Raw genomic sequence first — 16416 nt, forward strand, 5'->3', positions numbered from 1 at the left:
TGATGGCGTCCTCTTGGGAAAAATTTTCCATTCGGATCTCCGGGCGGGGACTACTCAGGAGGACATCGTTATTACGAGAAAGAAAACTGGCGTTCTACGGATCGGAGCGTGGAACATCAGATACCTTAATCGGGCAGGTAGGTTAGAAAATTTGAAAAGGGAAATGGATGGGTTAAAGTTAGATATAGTGGGTATTAGTTAAGGGAGATGAAAATTTAATAGTCATGGGGGACTGGAATTCGATAGTAGGGAAAGAAATAGAAGGAAAAGTACTAAGTGAATGTGGATGGGGGTTAAGAATGAAAGAGGAAGCCGCATGAAAGAGTTTTTCGTAGAGCATAAGTTAACCATAGTTAACAATTGCTCTAAGAACCATGAAAGAAGGTTGTATACATGGAAGAGGCGAGAAGACACTGGGAGACTTCAGGTAGATTATATATAGATAAGACAGAAATTTAGGAATCAGGTATTAAATTCTAAAACATTTCCAATTTATCGAACCGAAGAAACTGCAAAAAGATGGTAATTTAAATGAATGGCATCTGGATAAACTGAAAGAACCAGAAATTGTAGACAGTTTCAAAGAGAACATTAGGGGACGATTGACAAATACAGGGAAGAATGGGTAGCTTTGAGAGATGAAATAGTGAACGCTGCAGAGGATCAGATAGGTAGAAATACGAGGGCTAGTGGAAATCCTTGGGTAACAGAAGAGATACTGAATTTAACTGACGGAAGAAGAAAATATAAAAATGCAGTAAATGAAGCAGGAGAATAGGAATACAAACGTCTTAAAAATTAGACAGACAGTGCAAAATGGCTAAGCAAGAATGGCTAGAGATCAAATGTAAGGATATAGAGGCATATCTCACTAGGGGCCTACAGGAAAAAGACGCTTTTGGAGAAAAGTCAACCACCTGTATGCATGCCAAGAGCTCAGATTTGAAACTAGTCCTAAGCAAAGACGGGAAAGCAAAAGATGGAACGAGAATATAGAGAGTCTATACAAGGGCGATGTACTTGAGGGAAATACTAGACGACGTGGATGAAGGTGAAATGGGAGACACGACACTGTGTGAAGAATTTGACAGAGCACTGAAGGACCTAAGTCAAAACAAGCCCCGGGAGTAGACAACACCCCATGAGAACTAATGACAGCCTTGGGAGAACCAGCCATGACAAAACTCTACTATCTGGTGAGCAAGTTGTATGAGACAGGCGAAATAGCCTTAGACTTCACGAAGAATATAATATTCCAATCCCAAAGAAAGCAGGTGTCGACAGGTGTGAAAATTACCCAAATCTCTGTTTCATAAGTCATGACTGCAAAATACACTCCTGGAAATTGAAATAAGAACACCGTGAATTCATTGTCCCAGGAAGGGGAAACTTTATTGACACATTCCTGGGGTCAGATACATCACATGATCACACTGACAGAACCACAGGCACATAGACACAGGCAACAGAGCATGCACAATCTCGGCACTAGTACAGTGTATATCCACCTTTCGCAGCAATGCAGGCTGCTATTCTCCCATGGAGACGATCGTAGAGATGCTGGATGTAGTCCTGTGGAACGGCTTGCCATGCCATTTCCACCTGGCGCCTCAGTTGGACCAGCGTTCGTGCTGGACGTGCAGACCGCGTGAGACGACGCTTCATCCAGTCCCAAACATGCTCAATGGGGGACAGATCCGGAGATCTTGCTGGCCAGGGTAGTTGACTTACACCTTCTAGAGCACGTTGGGTGGCACGGGATACATGCGGACGTGCATTGTCCTGTTGGAACAGCAAGTTCCCTTGGCGGTCTAGGAATGGTAGAACGATGGGTTCGATGACGGTTTGGATGTACCGTGCACTATTCAGTGTCCCCTCGACGATCACCAGTGGTGTACGGCCAGTGTAGGAGATCGCTAGCCACACCATGATGCCGGGTGTTGGCCCTGTGTGCCTCGGTCGTATGCAGTCCTGATTGTGGCGCTCACCTGCACGGCGCCAAACACGCATACGACCATCATTGGCACCAAGGCAGAAGCGACTCTCATCGCTGAAGACGACACGTCTCCATTCGTCCCTCCATTCACGCCTGTCGCGACACCACTGGAGGCGGGCTGCACGATGTTGGGGCGTGAGCGGAAGACGGCCTAACGGTGTGCGGGACCGTAGCCCAGCTTCATGGAGACGGTTGCGAATGGTCCTCGCCGATACCCCAGGAGCAACAGTGTCCCTAATTTGCTGGGAAGTGGCGGTGCGGTCCCCTACGGCACTGCGTAGGATCCTACGGTCTTGGCGTGCATCCGTGCGTCGCTGCGGTCCGGTCCCAGGTCGACGGACACGTGCACCTTCCGCCGACCACTGGCGACAACATCGATGTACTGTGGAGACCTCACGCCCCACGTGTTGAGCAATTCGGCGGTACGTCCTCCCGGCCTCCCGCATGCCCACTATACGCCCTCGCTCAAAGTCCGTCAACTGCACATACGGTTCACGTCCACGCTGTCGCGGCATGCTACCAGTGTTAAAGACTGCGATGGAGCTCCGTATGCCACGGCAAACTGGCTGACACTGACGGCGGTGCACAAATGCTGCGCAGCTAGCGCCATTCGACGGCCAACACCGCGGTTCCTGGTGTGTCCGCTGTGCCGTGCGTGTGACCATTGCTTGTACAGCCCTCTCGCAGTGTCCGGAGCAAGTATGGTGGGTCTGACACACCGGTGTCAATGTGTTCTTTTTTCCATTTCCAGGAGTGTATTAACACAGATTCTTTACAGACGAATGGAAAAACTGGTAGAAGCCGACCTCGGGGAAGATCAGTTCTCATTCTGTAGAAGTGGTGGAACAAGTGAGGCAATACTGACCCTACGACTTATCTTAGAAGATAGATTAAGGAAAGGCAAACCTTCGTGTCTAGCATTCGCAGACTTAGAGAAAGCTTTTGACAATGTTGACTGGAATACTCTCTTTCAAATTCTGAAAGTGGCAGGGGTCAAATACAGGGAACGAAAGGCTGTTTGCAGTTCGTACAGACATCAGACTGCAGTTGTAAGAGTCGAGGGGCATGAAAGGGAAGCAGTGGTTCGGAAGGGAGTGAGACAGGGTTGTAGCCTATCCCCGATGTTATTCAATCTGTATATTGAGCAAGCAGCAAAGAAAACAAAAGAGAAATTCGGAGTAGAAATTAAAATCCACGGAGTAGAAATAAAAGCTTAAAGTAGTAAATGAGTTTCGCTAGTTGAGGAGCAAAATAACTGATTGATGTGTTGGTAAATGTGCCAACACCTTGTAGATAGAGGAGGCCTAAATGCACGCTATCTAAGCAGACGGGCGTGAATTCTGGAACAGGATAAGTAGTGAATTCTAACAAGAAAAGTATGCAGCTCCTCGAATACTTATCTTTATTCCATCCTTGTGGTACATCGCTCTTGATAATACAAATAAGACTATCTTCAGATACGGTTAATGGCGCCTTGCTAGGTCGTAGTCATGGACTTAGCTGAAGGCTATTCTAACTGTCTCTCGGCAAATGAGAGAAAGGCTTCGTCAGTGTAGTCGCTAGCAAAGTCGTCGTACAACTGGGGCGAGTGCTATTCCGTATCTCGAGACCTGCCTTGTGGTGGCGCTCGGTCTGCGATCACACAGTGGCGACACGCGGGTCCGACATGTACTAAATGGACCGCGGCCGATTTAAGCTACCACCTAGCAAGTGTGGTGTCTGGCGGTGAGACCACATTCCTCCCCCGCAAATCGGCGGTCGTGTTATAAGGCTTCCGCCCGCCGTGGGGAGGACCCCATGTTGACGTATGCGATGAGGTGGGGAGCCTAACAACAGGCGAGGCTGTGCCACCCGCACCCGGCCATTCGGTCTGAGGGGAGCTAGGAAACGCCTGAAAACCTACTCCAGGGTGCACGTCAACATGCGGTGTATGCGCCCGTAAAGAGACAGGAGGGGCCGAAGGGTCGACCTCCATGGCGTCGGGGTATCCGACGCGCGATGACGTCATGTGGTCCGGAGCGGGCAAGAGTTCCATGGCGGAGGACAGCTGGTCACGGGAAGCGAACGGCGGCGCGTGACCCTGAGAGGCGCTTGGCGGCTGCAGCGAAGCGTCCAAGGCGGGCGGCGCCGGTGGAAAAACAGGTGGCGGCGGCGGCGGCTGCGGCGGCGCGTCGCCATGGGGCAAAATGGAAGGCATCGTCGGTAACACCTGGGGATGAGGCGAGCCAGTAGATGGGCCCCCAGGGCGCTGACCGGACGGCACCGTCGCTGAAAGCAGACGGGGAGCGGCAGAACCCGTGCGACGACAGAGGCGCAGCTGATTGAGATGCCGACGCACCTCACCAGAGGCCCCCAAAACCAAATACATCGAGCGTCCGAGGCAGCGAAGAATGCGCCCTGCGAGCCAACGCCGTGAACCGCGAAAGATGCGATAGAATACAACGTCACCTGGAGCAAAAGCAGGAGTCAGCCACTGCACAGGAACCTGATGCTGCGGATGCAGCAAAGACATCAAGGTGGAGCAACTCAGCCGGCGAGCGACCATCTCGGGGCTGAGAGCGATACGAAGACAAAAAGAGCAACAAGGCGTCCTCCCGAGAATGCGACGCGTTCAACTTCAACATCTGTGACTTGAAAGTCCGGACCAATCGTTCAGCGGCACCGTTTGACTGAGGCGAAAACGGCGCGGATGTCAGATGTTGAATACCATTGGCCTGGCAGAATGACTGAAATTCTGCGGACATGAATTGTGGGCCATTGTCGGAAACAATAGTCTGCGGAAGACCTTCAATGCAAAAGATAGCAGACAACGCTTGGATGGTGGCAGAGGACGTCGTGGAAGACATCCGGACAACGAAAGGAAAATTACTGAAAGCATCTACCAGAACCAACCACCGAGCATTCCAGAATGGACCAGCAAAATCGATGTGCAAGCGTTGCCAAGGGGAAGTGGCTTTTGGTCATGCAAAGACTTTCTGCGGCGGTGCGGACTGTTGTTCGGCACACGCCATGCAAGAAGAACACATATTCGTAATCGCAGCATCGATTCCGAACCAAGTACAGTGCTGACGAACAAGTTGTTTCGTTCGCACTATACCCCAATGTCCTTGGTGAAGAAGCCGTAAAACAGAAAACTGTAACGAACGTGGGACCACGACTCTGGACTGATCATTATCAGAACGCAACAACAAAACACCACGTCGTACAAAAAGTCTCTCCTTGTGAGCAAAAAATCGGCGAACCAACGGATCCTCGATCCGAGACTTTGACAAAGGCCATTGCGTAGCAACAAAACGCAAAACGGTAGCAAGGACAGGGTCAGCAGCTGTGGCTGTAGCTACACGACGAAAATCAATCGGAAACGATTCGACCACTTCATCGGTTTCCGAATCAATGAACATGCAAGCAAGTTCGGAAGAATCGAATGCTTGATCCTCAGCAACAGGCAAACGGAACAACGCATCGGCGTTTCCGTGCTTAGCAGTGGACCGATACAAGATATCGTAGCGGTACTGCGAGAGGAAAATAGACCAGCGAATGAATTTCTGCGCTGTACGCGGAGGTACAGGCTTGTTCGGATGAAAAAGCGATGTCAAAGGTTTGTGGTCTGTGATGATGGTAAAGTGACGACCATACAAGAAATCATGGAACTTAGTAACACCAAACACGAGAGCCAAAGCTTCTTTCTCTATCTGGAAGTAATTTCTTTGCGCAAACGAGAGCAATTTGGACGCAAAGGCAATAGGGTGATCATGCGAGCCAACTTTGTGCGCAAGCACAGCACCGATCCCGAAATACGATGCATCTACCATCAACAAAAGGGGTTTCTGGGGATCGAATGGCGTAAGGCAAGTATTAGAAAGCAACGCCGATTTCAACTGGCGAAAGGCGCGTTCGCATTCCATCGTCCAGACGAACGGAACACCTGTACGGCGTAAGCGATGAAGCGGAGCTGAAATAGAAGAGACAATGCGCACATTCACGCACACCTTGTGAGTCTAAATCGTGTAATGTTCTTGCGACCTCATCACGCAATGCGTAAGGAACATTGCGCGCTCTGAAAAATTTCGGTTGCGCGTTTACTTTCAGTTCCAAATGTGCTTCATAGTTTTTAGCGCAACCTAAACCCGGTGCAAAAATGTCTGCAAATTCTTCACACAGACGAGAAACACTGTCTGAAGGCACAGTCTGATTCACTGATATGACCTGATTTACTATAGACATGTTAAACAACTGAAATAAATCTAAACCAAACAAGTTCACTCCAGTAGAAGAACGAAGAACGTAAAATGACACACGTTTTGTTTGTCCCTTGTATGTTGCAAGAAGGGTGCACTGTCCTAACACAGGGATCTGCTGTCCTGAATAACTTTTTAACTGAACATTTGCCGCACGCAACGGAGGTTTGCCCAGTTGTTTGTATGTGTCGTGATTGAGCAATGAAACTGCAGCTCCGGTATCGAGCTGGAATGGTATGATCTTGCCATTAAAGTCCAAACCTACAAAAAGTTTACTGTCCTGCTGACGACAAGAGCGACCGTTTTGTGCAATTTGAACGGTCACTGGTACAGAATTATTTGCTAATTGACGTGATTTCCGGCGACGTCGACGCACACTTTTAGTGGGACGAACACAGTCACTGTTAGAGAAAGTGGCACTGGACGGGGTGGAAGTAACTACATGAATGTCCATGGGCGAAGGTTCACGAGTCTGAGTGTCCTTGGTTCGATTCCGGCGCGAAGGGCCTGGAATGATTGTGATTGTCTGATCTGAGCTTTTTCTGGCAAACACTTTGAACATGTCCTTTCTTACTACAAAAAAAGCAAATAGCTTGGCGTGACGGGCAATTTTCACGCGAATGTCTAGTAGCATACCGCGGGCATGATTGCACTGCATTTGTATGCTGGCGCGGCACACCTGGTTTAGAGCGTGGCGGCAGCTGCGTTGACGTGCGGGAGGGCAGTGTACCGGGCCGCGCAGCGCGCCCGGCAGGCAGGTTAATGTTACACACGGCTGGCGAAGTTGCAAATGAGTCCTGAGCACAGTCAAGTTTGTCTTGCCTATCCAATATGTCTATCACTTGTTGAAGGGAGGGATTAACTAGTTTCAAAATTTGCTCCCGTATGCGAACATCAGAAACGTTGTGTGCTATTGCATCACGCACCATAGTATCTGAGTAAGGAAGGCCACAGTCACATTCAAACGCACAATCCCTAGTAAGGCCTTGCAAAGTTGCAACCCACTCCCGATTAGTTTGACCGGCTGTACGTTTTGTACGAAAGAACGTATACCTTTTTGCAACGACATTTACTGTTTCTTTGAAATAGGCATCTAAAGCAGACAAAATGTCTTCGTATGACAGAGTTGCTACGTCGCGTCAGGGAAACAATTTCACTATCAAACGGTAGGTGGACACACCTACACACGAAAGCAAAAACGGCTGCCGCTCATTACCTTGAATTCTGTAGGCGGCGAGATGAAATCCAAACTGGCGTGACCAATCAGTCCAGGTCTCGTGCTGTGCACGCGTGGGTTCGAATCCCATCCTCATCGCCAATGATGTGTTGGTAAATATGCCAACACCTTGTAGATAGAGGAGGCCTAAATGCACGCTATCTAAGCAGACGGGCGTGAATTCTGGAACAGGATAAGTAGTGAATTCTAACAAGAAAAGTATGCAGCTCCTCGAATACTTATCTTTATTCCATCCTTGTGGTACATCGCTCTTGATAATACAAATAAGACTATCTTCAGATACGGTTAATGGCGCCTTGCTAGGTCGTAGTCATGGACTTAGCTGAAGGCTATTCTAACTGTCTCACAGCAAATGAGAGAAAGGCTTCGTCAGTGTAGTCGTTAGCAAAGTCGTCGTACAACTGGGGCGAGTGCTATTCCGTATCTCGAGACCTGCCTTGTGGTGGCGCTCGGTCTGCGATCACACAGTGGCGACACGCGGGTCCGACATGTACTAAATGGACCGCGGCCGATTTAAGCTACCACCTAGCAAGTGTGGTGTCTGGCGGTGACACCACACTGATGATGGTCGAAGTAGAGAGGATATAAAATGTAGACTGGAAATGGCAAGGAAAGCGTTCGACCTGACTTAGTTCTCACACCATGCGGCCCACTCCTCTGACCACGAGTGACACTTGCGGCGTGCTGACGGCATTGCAGAGGTGCCGCTCATCGTCAAATACGACAGCGCCACCTGCACGCTAGCCTAGCATCTGCATTTCAAGTATGCGTTTCCCACGGAGTTCCCACAGTGTTGTCCAAGCCCTGTACGGTTAGCAGCGATGTATCATTTTTCCTTGACGCAGTAACGTACAGCAAATGAGCGTTGTTGGAAGAGCATAAGGAATAGCAGAAGAAACGGAGCGTCTGGGAGTCATTGGCCGGGAGGCCCCTTGCGGGGCACGTCAGGTGACCTTGGTGTAGGACATTCGACGACACATTGGGCGACCTGCGCGCCGGATGGGGATGAAATGATGATGAAGGCAGCACAACACTCAGTACCTGAGCGGAGACAATCCCCGACCCAGCCCTGAATCGAACCCGGGCCCGTAGGACGGCAATCCGCCGCGCTGACCACTTTCTTTTAATTTTTTTTTTTCATCGCCTTACCTTCCATTCAGAAGGCTGTTGCACTCAGCGACTGTAAATAATAGATTTCGGCTATCAGTCGTCCTTTTTTAAATATTATTGACAGATGTAGATTTCATCTAGAAACTAGCCATTCTCACTGCACTATCATTTTTGAACAATGCATGTAATGCCTGTTGGTCGGGCTTCATACAAAGTTCATTGAATACTCGCATGATAGTGCATTGAGAATGGCTATTTTCTAGCTGAAATCTAGATCTGCCAATAAAATTTAAAAAGGACTACTGGTAGAAAAAACTATTATTTACAAGTTTTTTTTTATTAATTTCTACTGCAGGTTCTCCTACCTTCCGTATGTTAGCGGTTACTGCACTTTCACGTTGAAATTACGCGGAGGTCACATTAAAGTGACTGGATGTGTAGTAAATCCAAAAACGGTAGACAGCGATTCATCTTCCGTTCCATGTTAAACCTTATCCTTTAGTGATTGGGGTTAATATGCTCAAGATATTCCACCAATTTATGCTCGCCTTCAGGCCGAAGCATGAATGTGTCATCGACGTATCTCCAGAACTCTGTCGATATTAAAACTGAGGAGTTCAGCGGTTTTTTCGTTTAAATCCAACATAAATGAATTGGCTTCCGTGGGTGAAAGGGGGCATCCATGGCGCATGGCCAATTTCATCAAAATATTGCTTATTAATTAATGGCTATCGGAAACTGAAATACTGCTATCCCAGGCGCATGTCAGAACGATTATGGAATAAGCTACCTGTCCTGCAAATTTCAAGAAAAATTGCTGGAGGTTTCTCACTAATCACCAGCAACGTCTCCCACAGAAAGCAGCATACTAGGAACTGGGAGTTGGTTGAAACTCGAGGTAGAGAATACAGAAATGTTCGAAAACATGTGGAATCTATACCGGAAAAACAGAGTATACTTTCCAGGGGGAAGAGAATTTACAGTGCTAGGAAGATCTAAAGTGTTTGAGAATTAATGAGGACAACAGTAACTGGAACGAAGGACTCAGATTACTAATCTGGTGACTCTGTCCACCAACGAGGTCAGATGGTCTTTTTAAACGTATTGGACATAGCAGCGATGGCAATTAACGGTGATAAAATAATATACAGAACAGCCTCGGTAGCATTAAAACACTTTCATTCATAAGCGTTGACCGGTTTCGAACCGAGCACTCAGCTATCTTGGCAGACAGGAATAGCAAAGAAACTTGATCAATAATTCCACTTCGTCAGATGAATGGTTGTTGTTGCTGTGGTCTTCAGTCCTGAGACTGGTTTGATGCAGCTCTCCATGCTACTCTATCCTATGCAAGCTTTTTCATCTCCCAGTACCTACTGCAACCTACATCCTTCTGAATCTGCTTAGTGTATTCATCTCTTGGTCTCCCTCTACGATTCTTACCCTCCGCGCTGCCCTCCAATACTAAATTGGTGATCCCTTGATGCCTCAGAACATGTCCTACCAACCGATCCCTTCTTCTGGTCAAGTTGTGCCACAAACTTCTCTTCTCCCCAATCCTATTCAATACTTCCTCATTGTTATGTGATCTACCCATCTAATCTTCAGCATTCTTCTGTAGCACCACATTTCGAAAGCTTCTATTCTCTTCTTGTCCAAACTAGTTATCGTCCATGTTTCACTTCCATACATGACAACACTCCATACAAATACTTTCAGAAATGACTTCCTGACACTTATATCTATACTCGATGTTAACAAATTTCTCTTCTAGAGAAACGCTTTCCTTGCCATTGGCAGTCTACATTTTATATCCTCTCTACTTCGACCATCATCAGTTATTTTGCTCCCCAAATAGCAAATCTCCTTTACTGTCTCATTTGCTAATCTAATTCCCTCAGCATCACCCGACTTAATTAGACTACATTCCATTACCCTTGTTTTGCTTTTGTTGATGTTCATCTTATATCCTCCTTTCAAGACACTGTCCATTCCATTCAACTGCTCTTCCAAGTCCTTTGCTGTCTCTGACAGAATTACAATGTCATCGGCGAACCTCAAAGTTTTTATTTCTTCTCCATGAATTTTAATACCTACTCCGAATTTTTGTTTTGTTTCCTTTACTGCTTGCTCAATATACAGATTGAACAACATCGGGGAGAGGCTACAACCCTGTCTTACTCCCTTCCCAACCACTGCTTCCCTTTCATGTCCCTCGACTCTTACAACTGCCATCTGGTTTCTGTACAAATTGTAAATAGCCTTTCGCTCCCTGTATTTTACCCCTGCCACCTTCAGAATTTGAAAGAGAGTATTCCAGTTAACATTGTCAAAAGCTTTCTCTAAGTCTACAAATGCTAGAAATGTAGGTTTGCCTTTCCTTAATCTTTCTTCTAAGATAAGTCGTAAGGTCAGTATTGATCACGTGTTGCAGTGTTTCTACGGAATCCAAACTGATCTTCCCCGATGTTGGCTTCTACTAGTTTTTCCATTCGTCTGTAAAGAATTCGTGTTAGTATTTTGCAGCTGTGACTTATTAAACCGATAGTTCGGTAATTTTCACATCTGTCAACACCTGCTTTCTTTGGGATTGGAATTATTATATTCTTCTTGAAGTCTGAGGGTATTTCGCCTGTCTCATACATCTTGCTCACCAGATGGTAGAGTTTTGTCAGGACTGACTCTCCCAAGGCCGTCAGTAGTTCCAATGGAATGTTGTCTACTACGGGGGCCTTGTTTCGACTCAGGTCTTTCAGTGCTCTGTCAAACTCTTCACGCAGTATCATATCTCCCATTTCATCTTCATCTATATCCTCTTCCATTTCCATAATATTGTCCTCAAGTACATCGCCCTTGTATAGACCCTCTATATACTCCTTCCACCTTTCTGCTTTCCCTTCTTTGCTTAGAACTGGGTTTCCATCTGAGCTCTTGATATTCATACAAGTCGTTTTCTTATCTCCAAAGGTCTCTTTAATTTTCCTGTAGGCAGTATCTATCTTACCCCTAGTGAGATAGGCCTCTACATCCTTACATATGTCCTCTAGCCATCCTTGCTTAGCCATTTTGCACTTCCTGTCGATCTCATTTTTGAGACGTTTGTATTCCTATTTGCCTGCTTCATTTACTGCATTTTTATAATTTCCCCTTTCATCAATTAAATTCAATATTTCTTCTGTTACCAAGGATTTCTACTAGCCCTCGTCTTTTTACCTACTTGATCGTCTGCTGCCTTCGCTACTTCATCCCTCAAAGCTGCCCATTCTTCTTCTACTGTATTTCTCTCCCCCATTCCTGTCAATTGTTCCCTTATGCTCTCCCTGAAACTCTGTACAACCTCTGGTTCTTTCAGTTTATCCAGGTCCCATCTCCTTAAATTCCCACCTTTTTGCAGTTTCTTCAGTTTTAATCTACAGGTCATAACCAATAGACATCTGCACCTGGAAATGTCTTACAATTTAAAACCTGGTTCCTAAATCTCTGTCTTACCATTGTATAATCTATCTGATACCTTTTAGTATCTCCAGGGTTCTTAGATGTATACAACCTTCTTTCATGATTCTTAAACCAAGTGTTAGCTATGATTATGTTGTGCTCTGTGCAAAATTCTACCAGGCGGCTTCCTCTTTCATTTATTAGCCACAATCCATATTCACCAACTATGTTTCCTTCTCTCCCTTTTCCTACACTCGAATTCCAGTCACCCATGACTATTAAATTTTCGTCTCCCTTCACGATCTGAATAATTTCTTTTATTTCATCATACATTTCTTCAATTTCTTCGTCATCTGCAGAGCTAGTTGGCATATAAACTTGTACTACTGTAGTAGGTGTGGGCTTCGTATCTATCTTGGACACAATAATGCGTTCACTATGCTGTTTGTAGTAGCTTACCTGCATTCCTATTTTCCTATTCATTATTAAACCTACTCCTGCATTACCCCTATTTGATTTTGTGTTTATAACCCTGTAGTCACCTGACCAGAAGTCTTGTTCCTCCTGCCACCGAACTTCACTAATTCCCACTTTATCTAACTTCAACCTATCCATTTCCCTTTTTAAATTTTCTAACCTACCTGCCCGATTAAGGGATCTGACATTCCACGCTCCGATTCGTAGAACGCCAGTTTTCTTTCTCCTGATAACGACATCCTCTTGAGTAGTCCCCGCCCGGAGATCCGAATGGGGGACTATTTTACCTCCGGAATATTTTACCCAAGAGGACGCCATCATCATTTAATCATACAGTAAAGCTGCATGCCCTCGGGAGAAATTACGGGCGTAGTTTCCCCTTGCTTTCAGCCGTTCGCAGTACCAGCACAGCAAGGCCGTTTTGGTTATTGTTACAAGACCAGATCAGTCAATCATCCAGACTGTTGCCCTTGCAACTACTGAAAAGGCTGCTACCCCTCTTCAGGAACCACACGTTTGTCTGGCCTCTCAACAGATACCCCTCCGTTGTGATTGCACCTACGGTACGGCTATCTGTATCGCTGAGGCACGCAAGCCTCCCCACCAACGGCAACAAGGTCCATGGTTCATGGGGGGAGATGAATGGTACCTTTTCTTAAAAGTGGAAAAATATTATATTACACTAATAACAAAGAGACAAACCAATATAGTATCTGATTACAAGATTAACATCGTTAACGCAGCACATAATATTGTTTTTAAGGGGGGGGGGAGGGTGCTAAGAACTTTTATGAAGTGGGACGATCAAGTATAATTAGTATGAGAAAAGACGAGTGAAATTTTCTGGAAGGTCTCTAGGAAAGTACGGTGCACTTTTGAAGGATATCGCATACACCACGGTAGTGCAATCATTTCTAGAATACTGCTCCAATGCTGGAGTCCTTATCAGGTGGGCATGACAGCAGACATCGATATGATTCAGAGGCGGGCTATTAGGATATTAACAAGTTGGTGTAACACGTAGAAAACTGTTCGCAGGACTTCAGAGGACACCTCAGAAGAAATCATGCGGAGTATTGTTAGACAGCCTTTATTTCCACATGACTATGCGGCCATTATGCTGACGCTAATGTATATCTTGCGTAGGACTCACGAAGGAATGGTAAGAGAAATTAGGGGAATCTGATTGTAATTTTTCACTCACTCAGTATCTGGCTGGACCGAGAATGAAAACTTACTATACTACTATCAATGTACCCTCCGCCATGCAACGTAAACTGGCTTAATGAGTATTTATATAGATCTACTTGTGGTGGCCACCGTGATAAAAACCTTTGTAGTAAGTTTTCGGCGTCTTTAATCACGACTACTTGCTTCAGTTAGGGAGACGAGGCTTCGTTAGCGTGAATGTGGGTTAGGCGCGCACAACACCTAGTTATCTGCGTTCGCAAGCGCGATCTTCACACATAATATGGCTGGGACGCTCTCTTCCAGTATTTCACGGACCTTTTCCTCTATTTCTTCTACCCTTACCCATAAATGGATTAAACTTGCGTCCTCTTAATATGCTGTAATACCTTAGATATTTGGCAAAATTTCATTTACTTGAGCGGCTATCTCGTCAAGCGCTACTTGCAACCCACCGCCGTCTGCTTCACGTCTGCTGTGCAGCGAGCTACCTTAATTTAAGTATTAACTGTATTTTTCTTACTTGTCACTTCTTCTTCCGTGTGTTTGCGCTTTTAGGAAGCTTTAATTGTCGAGTGCTGTTAATAGTATTCCATAGACCTCATGTTTGTTTTGAATACAGTCAGAGAGCGCCCCTTTAGTCAGCCATAGTGCCAGTAGTGTCAGTGTCGTCCTAACCGCCGTCTGCTTCACGTCTGCTGTGCAGCGAGCTACCTTAAGTATTAACTGTATTTTTCTTACTTGTCACTTCTTCTTCCGTGTGTTTGTGCTTTTAGGAAGCTTTAATTGTCGAGTGCGGTTAATAGTATTCCATAGACCTCATGTTTGTTTTGAATACAGTCAGAGAGCGCCCCTTTAGTCAGCCATAGTGCCAGTAGTGTCAGTGTCGTCCTAACCGCCGTCTGCTTCACGTCTGCTGTGCAGCGAGCTACCTTAATTTAAGTATTAACTGTATTTTTCTTACTTGTCACTTCTTCTTCCGTGTGTTTGCGCTTTTAGGAAGCTTTAATTGTCGAGTGCGGTTAATAGTATTCCATAGACCTCATGTTTGTTTTGAATAAAGTCAGAGAGCGCCCCTTTAGTCAGCCATAGTGCCAGTAGTGTCAGTGTCGTCCTAACCGCCGTCTGCTTCACGTCTGCTGTGCAGCGAGCTACCTTAATTTAAGTATTAACTGTATTTTTCGTACTTGTCACTTCTTCTTCCGTGTGTTTGTGCTTTTAGGAAGCTTTAATTGTCGAGTGCTGTTAATAGTATTCCATAGACCTCTTTTTGTTTTGAATACAGTCAGAGAGCGCCCCTTTAGTCAGCCATAATGCCAGTAGTGTCAGTGTCGTCCTAACCGCCGTCTGCTTCACGTCTGCTGTGCAGCGAGCTACCTTAAGTATTAACTGCATTTTTCTTACTTGTCACTTCTTCTTCCGTGTGTTTGTGCTTTTAGGAAGCTTTAATTGTCGAGTGCGGTTAATAGTATTCCATAGACCTCATGTTTGTTTTGAATACAGTCAGAGAGCGCCCCTTTAGTCAGCCATAGTGCCAGCAGTGTCAGTGTCGTCCTAACCGCCGTCTGCTTCACGTCTGCTGTGCAGCGAGCTACCTTAATTTAAGTATTAACTGTATTTTTCTTACTTGTCACTTCTTCTTCCGTGTGTTTGTGCTTTTAGGAAGCTTTAATTGTCGAGTGCTGTTAATAGTATTCCATAGACCTCTTTTTGTTTTGAATACAGTCAGAGAGCGCCCCTTTAGTCAGCCATAGTGCCAGCAGTGTCAGTGTCGTCCTAACCGCCGTCTGCTTCACGTCTGCTGTGCAGCGAGCTACCTTAATTTAAGTATTAACTGTATTTTTCTTACTTGTCACTTCTTCTTCCGTGTGTTTGTGCTTTTAGGAAGCTTTAATCGTCGAGTGCTGCTAATAGTATTCCATAGATCTCATGTTTGTTTTGAATACAGTCATAGTGTCCCTTTAGTCAACCATAGTTCCAGTAGTGTTAGTGTTTGTTTTTTAATACAGTCCAGAGACAGGTAGTGCTATCAGGTAGTGCTATTTTCATTGTTGTCTACAAGAAGTGGCTGGCAATCACAGTTTAGTCAATAATCAGCCGCCTTTAGTCGATTAGCAGTCTAGTTAAAAGTTGATTAACTCTCTTCAGTAAATTGATTCTTTAGGATGGATAGGATGTGTGACTGCTGTGTACGGACGCAGGAGGAGCTGGCCACTGTTCGCGAACAGCTGAACGTGTTGACGGCCGCGGTCAGCCGTCTTCAGGCTACTGCCTCGGAGTGTAGCTGCAGTGGGGAGTCTGGTGCGTCGCAAGGTACACCCCAGGTGTTACATGCTTCACCCACTGTCCCTGCTGTCGAGACATCTTCGCGGGTACCGGGAGTGGTTGGGCCACCCTCTCCCCAAGGGGAGTGGCGGGTTCAGCGGCGTTCGCGGCGCACGAGGCGGAGGGTAAATGTGGAGGCTGGCCGTGTGGCATCGCCCGCTCTGCCTGTGAGTAGACATGTGGCTGCTCATTCAGCAAGGTCCGAGCAGGCACACAGGGGAGGGGTTTTATTGGTTATTGGGAGCTCCAACGTTAGGCGGGTGATGGAGCCCCTTAGGGAAATAGCGGGGAAGAAGGCCAGTGTTCACTCTGTCTGCTTGCCGGGGGGTCTCATCCGGGATGTGGAGGAGGCCCTACCGGCGGCGATAGAGAGCACTGGGTGCACCCGACTGCAAATTGTTGCTCATGTC

This window comes from Schistocerca americana, chromosome 7 (assembly GCF_021461395.2).
Source record: "Schistocerca americana isolate TAMUIC-IGC-003095 chromosome 7, iqSchAmer2.1, whole genome shotgun sequence".
NCBI classification, from domain to species: Eukaryota; Metazoa; Arthropoda; class Insecta; order Orthoptera; family Acrididae; genus Schistocerca; species Schistocerca americana.